Source organism: Esox lucius, chromosome 17 (assembly GCF_011004845.1).
Source record: "Esox lucius isolate fEsoLuc1 chromosome 17, fEsoLuc1.pri, whole genome shotgun sequence".
NCBI lineage: Eukaryota > Metazoa > Chordata > Actinopteri > Esociformes > Esocidae > Esox > Esox lucius.
Window position 1 is genome coordinate 39,668,084 of NC_047585.1, and position 6,777 is coordinate 39,674,860.

Consider the following 6,777-nt stretch of genomic DNA (forward strand, 5'->3'; position numbering starts at 1 on the left):
GGTACACTTCAACTGTGAGGGACGGAATCTAATTTCAAAACAAAATTCCAGAAAATCACATTGTATGATTTTTAAATAATTAATTTCCATTTTATTGCATGACATGTGTATGTGATCACCTACCAACCAGTAAAAATTCTCACCGACCTGTTAGTTTTTCTTTAAGAAGCCCTCCTGTTCTCCACTCATTACCTGTATTAACTGCACCTGTTTGAACTTGTTACCTGTATAAAAGACACCTGTCCACACACTCAATCAAACAGACTCCAACCTCTCCACAATGGCCAAGACCAGAGAGCTGTGTAAGGACATCAGGGATAAAATTGTGGACCTGCACAAGGCTGGGATGGGCTACAAGACAATAGGCAAGCAGCTTGGTGAGATGATGACGGTCAATCTCCCTCGGTCTGGGGCTCCATGCAAGATCTCACCTCGTGGGGCATCAATGATCATGAGAAAGGTGAGGGATCAGCCCAGAACTACACAGCAGGACCTGGTCAATGACCTGAAGAGAGCTGGGACCACAGTCTCAAAGAAAACCATTAGTAACACACTACGCTGTCATAGATTAAAATCCTGGAGTGCACGCAATGTCCCCCTGCTCAAGCCAGCGCATGTCCAGACCCGTCTGAAGTTTGCCAATGACCATCTGGATGATCCAGAGGAGGAATGGGAGAAGGTAATGTGGTCTGATGAGACAAAAATATAGCTTTTTGGTCTAAACTCAATTTGCCGTGTTTGGAGCAAGAAGGATGAGTACAACTCCAAGAACACCATCCCAACCGTGAAGCATGGAGGTGGAAACATAATTCTTTGGGGAAGCTTTTCTGCAAAGGGGACAGGACGACTGTACCGTATTGCGGGGAGGATGGATGGGGCCATGTATCGTGAGATCTTGGCCAACAACCTCCTTCCCTCAGTAAGAGCATTGAAGATGGGTCGTGGCTGGGTCTTCCAGCATGACAACGACCTGAAACAAACAGCCCGGGCAACTAAGGAGTGGCTCCGTAAGAAGCATCTCAAGGTCCTGGAGTGGCCTAGCCAGTCTCCAGACCTGAACCTAATAGAAAATCTTTGGAGGGAGCTGAAAGTCTGTATTGCCCAGCAACATCCCCAAAACCTGAAGGATCTGGAGAAGGCTTGTATGGAGAAGTGGGCCAAAATCCTTGCTGCAGTGTGTGCAAACCTGGTCAAGAACTACAGGAAACGTATGATCTCTGTATTTGCAAACAAAGGTTTCTGTACCAAATATTAAGTTCTGCTTTTCTGATGTATCAAATACTTATGTCATGCAATAAAATGCAAATTCATTACTTAAAAATCATACAATGTGATTTTCTGGATTTTTGTTTTAGATTCCGTCACTCACAGTTGAAGAGTACCTATGATAAAAATGACAGACTTCTACATGCTTTGTAAGTGGGAAAACCTGCAAAATCGACAGCAAATACTTGTTCTCCCCACTGTACAACACTGTAGTTTTCCCAATAAGTCTTGAGGACAGAGGTAAGGTACATGGTACACAGTCATAACAAAAAACAGGCCACAGTTTCCTTATTGAGAGTTGTTAACATGGATATTATTATAGTTTTTTTACTTTTTAGTAATGTCATGAAACACTAAGGGGGTCAGAAAGCAAAATGATATCCCCAGAGCCTCCAGATCTGCTCCTTGTAGGTTCTCCAGGCTCTCTCAATGTGCTGGGTACGGGCCCCAGTGCGTGGGTCTGCGTACCACCTGCTGTGGGTGACTGTGTAGTGGTTGTACTCTAGTTCAGTGAGAACACGGTAAGCACGTCGCTCGTCACTAGTGACCAATGACCCAGGCCTCACGTTATGGGCAATCAAGGGGATTAAGCGTCTTCGAGATCTTTTCCCCACAAGGCGGAGAACAGCTTTCCCATTTTTTGGGCCTTCATATCACAAACTCACCATCCCAAAACTCACTTCTTCCTCATCCAACCTCCAGCCCTTCGTATTCTTCCTTACAAATGTTGAAAAATCTCACACAAGAAATACAGTCATGAACTAAAATATAACACCAATTTTGAGATTCAAATTTTTTCATTACATTTGAACACATTTGTAATGAAATTTGGTAACAAAATCGATGGCAGAATTGCCTACAGTCCAGCTGAAGAGGATCCACACGTTTTCCTCGAAAAGTTAAATTGATGCACCACTAGTGTTATTTGTTTAGCTTACAAGCATTGCTAGCTTATGATAAAATTGTGTTCCTTTAAGTGCTGTTGTCAGGTGTTCATGATCATGTATTTCTCATTAAGAGGGCGGGGTCTTACAGTTGGGTGGGGCTGTTCATCCGGGTGGGATGTCCCGTGGTGAGGTGGCAGTTCTTGGGGGCCTGTTGGTCAGCAGGGGTGTGTCTAGGGTCCCCGGGCCCTAGCTTATATAAGGTGGGGTTTTGGGGGGCATCGGCCTCTTATGGCTCCACACCTGTGTGTGACAGAGAACCGTGTACCTGTAAGATACCTGGTGAGCTAGTTACAGTCCTACTGGTCTTAAAGAAAGTTTGCTAAGTGTCTATGTGTCTTAAAGAATAGGTCCCAAAATGGAACCTTGGGGGACCCCTTTAGTTATTGCAAGAAATTCAGATTTATGGCCCTTTGCATGCACACACTGAGTCCAATCTACAAAGTGAGTTCTGAACCATTTAACAGCCTTAGTACCGAAACCAACGTTTATTCAGCAATATTTCTTGGTTCACTGAATCAAATGCCTTGGATTGATCCATAAAAACGGCAGCGCAATGCTGTTTTCTGTGCAAGACACCAATGAGTTCATTTATCACCACCATAGCAGCAGTAATGGTACTGTGGCCAGTTCTATAACCTGACTGAAAATAGTTTAAAATGTTATTACAAATTTTTTAACTTAAATGTAATTATATCCTTCATTTCATCTCAGCCAACCAGAATGTTTTCAGCAACATGACAGCATTTTATTAATTTCAAAAAAATGTAGGGGTTATTTAGGTTCTCTGGAACTGATCTTAAATAAAATAATTTGAAATTTCTGATCATAAAGGTGACTACGTTAAGGAGCTTTAAACGTAGTCCATTAAGCAGAGGAGTTTGAGGAGCACCTGGTGCATCAGCAATTGTGGGTTCAGCATCAGCAATTGTGGGTTTGATTACAGGCTCAAAATGATCAAAAACAAAGAACTTTCATCTGAAAAACATCAATCTATTATTGAAGGCTAAGAAACTGAAGATCTCGTACAAAGATTTTAACCACTCCCTTGACAGGATAGCGCAAACAGTCTCTAACCAGAAAAGAGGCAGGAGGCCCTGGTGCACAATTGTGTAAGAGGACATATACATTAGTCTAGTTTGAGAAACAGATGCCTCACAGGTCTTCACGTTGCAGCTTTATTAAATAGTACCTGCAAAACACCAGTCTCAATGTCAACCATGGAGAGGTGACTCTGGGATGCTGGAACTGGTCCCGTTCAGCCGTGGAGTTGGTTTCATAAAATAAGATTTTCTTCTTAAGCATCTTTGTCCTGATCCTGTCAGGACTGCATGACTTCTCTAATTTCAGTTTTTTTAATGCTGTCTTCTAATAATCTTATTGTCATTTGGTAATCAAGTGTGTTCTGATTGTTCTTGATAGTTGTTTCAGGTATTCCTAATTTATCTTGTATTTGTTTCTGGTTAGAGGTTAGACTGTTAAGTGGTGTTTCTTTGTACAGGTTTTCATATTGTTTTTTCCAAACACTGAATTGCTAAATGTTTATTTTCATTTTTACTTAAGGTGTTCCATCTTTTCCAGAATTTATTTCAATTTCTTGTAGTTTTTGATTGTAATGTTTTCCTTTTTCTTTTGCTTCAGGGTGAGTTTGTATTCTCTCAGTGTCTCTGAATAATTTTGTTTTGTGGTTGATGGTGTTTTTGATAAGACAGATTTCTTAATTTCTTTCTGAGATTTTTACACTCTTCATCAATCCACACTTCCTTATTGGGCATTTGTTTCATCTTAGAAATCTTTTTATTAACACCTGCTTTATTTGCAGCTTTTTGAAAAATACTAAGAATTAGTTTTACAGCCTTATTTATTCCAGATTGATTTGTTAGAAATTTGGCTGATAAGTAATCATTAATTATGTTGGCTATTTCAGGAGAAATTATGATATTTTTTAAGGTGTTGTCACTGTCAGGAGCCCATTTGTATGAAGTTTGTAGTTTGAACATTTTGCAGGCCTCTGATTCTTTTTTTGTTTATTGTCCAATTGTTTTCAGATTTATCTGACAGTGGTCTGTTAGTGGGTCTGACAGTGAATTGTCCATCAGTCCTGTCACTGAGGTCTTTAATTTAGACGTTCATTGCAAATAGGAATTTCTCCTTAATTGACTTGTCTCTTCAGTATTTCATCCATTTGAAGAAGAGTCTGTGAAAAAATTTATAATTTGAAAGTTAATGTGATAGGAATCAATGTGACAGCAATGGTATGTTGTACAGAATTATTCTGCTTACAGGTAAGTCACAGCTGAACCCTTTTCTCACAAATCCAGAAGTGCAGTTGGTTGCACGGTGCATCATGCCAACTCTTTCTGAAAGACTCAACCAACCATCGTGCGGCACAGTCCTCATCTTTGCCATATTTACTGTTAGGCTGCCCTCTGTCCCAGTACCTAGTTATCAGTTCTGTACCGTCCACCCACATCCACTTTCCATCTTGAACTTTGTCATTCAGACCGATCCAGAATATCTCCTTGTTCAATCTGTGGGTGAAGACCTGTTCCTCCCAGCTGTTTATGATCAGCAGGTCTGCGTTTCTCCCCTCACAGTCCCGTTTACTGTCCTCCCAGGATTTCTCTTCAGTGGAGATGAAGTACAAACTGGACTTGTAATACCGCCAACCCTGATCCATGAGCTTTACATTTGCCTTGGAGTTGGTTTCATTCTCCTTCAAACTGTGGGTCACTCTGATGTAGCAGACTAACAGGCCTATGATTCCAGCCAGAAGGACGATAGACAACAGTCCCAGACACACGACACCAGCTCTGGTGGGTTTCCACTTTGTGCTCTCAGAACCTGGGTACTTAGCCAGTGGTACTCTCTTTGGGGTGAGGTCTTTTGTCTTGTTTCCGGAGTTTTGAGAGTCAAAAATGCTCATTTTGGAATGAAGATCTACTGCCTCATTTCATCTCAAAGTTTTTATAGATTTTATTAGACACAGCCATTGTTTACAACCGTCTTTGAGAATGCTCTTGAGAGAATGTTTCAGAGACTCATATTCTGAGTCAGAAGGCAACAATGAACATGGAACTGATAAACAAGAATATTCAAAATAGAGTAATGTGGTAAACTGTGTATGATGACCATATTCGAAGTAAAGTTCAGGTTCCACATCTGTTTTTAACCTTGTCAGTAACAACAAAAGTGAAAAAACATAAATAATAAACACACTGTAACAGTTCACGGCAGGTCACAGGTTATCCCTTATTTTGTGCCACTCTCAGAGGAAGCGTTCAGCTAGGGGGGGCTGTGTGTCCCTCCCCCAAGAGAACCTGCATATTCTAAGTCAGAAGGCAACAACGAACATGGAACTGATAAACATGAAAAAAAAATATGATAATATAGATATGTCTATATTTTCTATGAACACATTAAAACAATGTACAGTTTAGAATTTCAATAGCTGTCTGATTACATGACCTGGATGCTTCAAATCATTTATGAATACATCAGAAGGAAGGGTCACACATTGCACAGCCTTTGGTTTCCCAGTTAAGCACCTACACAATATTGGTAAAGTCTTTAAAACGTAACATTTTGAATAGCTTTCTCAACATGTTACAGAGACATACAGTGGATATAAAAAGTCTACACACCCCTGTTAAAATGCCAGGTTTTTGTGATGTAAAAGAATGAGACAAAGATAAATCATGTAAGAACTTTTTCCACTTGTAATGTGACCAATAATGTGAACAATTCACATGTCATTTGTATTTAATAAAAGTCACCTTCTGCACCTTCTCCTAGTCTCAGGCACCTCAGCATACTGTTTTGTTACATTGACAAAATGAAGAAATAAAAATAATTTTAAAGAGACTCTGAAGACACACGTGGTTATGAATGTACTTAATCAACAGGACAAATGGGCTCTAATATCCATAATGATTGGGCTCAAAATGTGCCCCAGACAGGGCAAACCAAATTAAAAACACACACCATTATAGAGTTGTAAGAAAAAATCTAAATTGGAGCCAATACAAAGAGATGGAAAACAAAGCTTTTAAACTTCTATTACCTTTATAAGTTGGAGAGAAAAATTGAAGCTGTTACCATCTGTGCTTAGTTCATTCACACATAAATTAAGTTGGGACAGACATCCTGCCAATGATAACCAGCACATGAAAGACATCCTGACTGAGATAACCTGTACATATGAAAGACATCCTGACTGAGGTAACATGTAAATATGAAAGACATCCTGACTGATATTACCAGTACATATGAAAGACATCCTGACTGAGATAACCTGTACATATGAAAGACATCCTGACTGAGTTAACCTGTACACATGAAAGACATCCTGACTGAGTTAACCTGTACACATGAAAGACATCCTGACTGAGATAACCTGTACATATAAAAGACATCCTGCCTGAGATAACCTGTACATATGAAAGACATCCTGCCTGAGATTACCTGTACATTTGAAAGACATCCTGACTGAGGTGATTTTTTTGACAGACTCAATTGTTTTTAAAATATAGTCCTCTACCAAATGGTTGAGATGTTGCTTCATGGT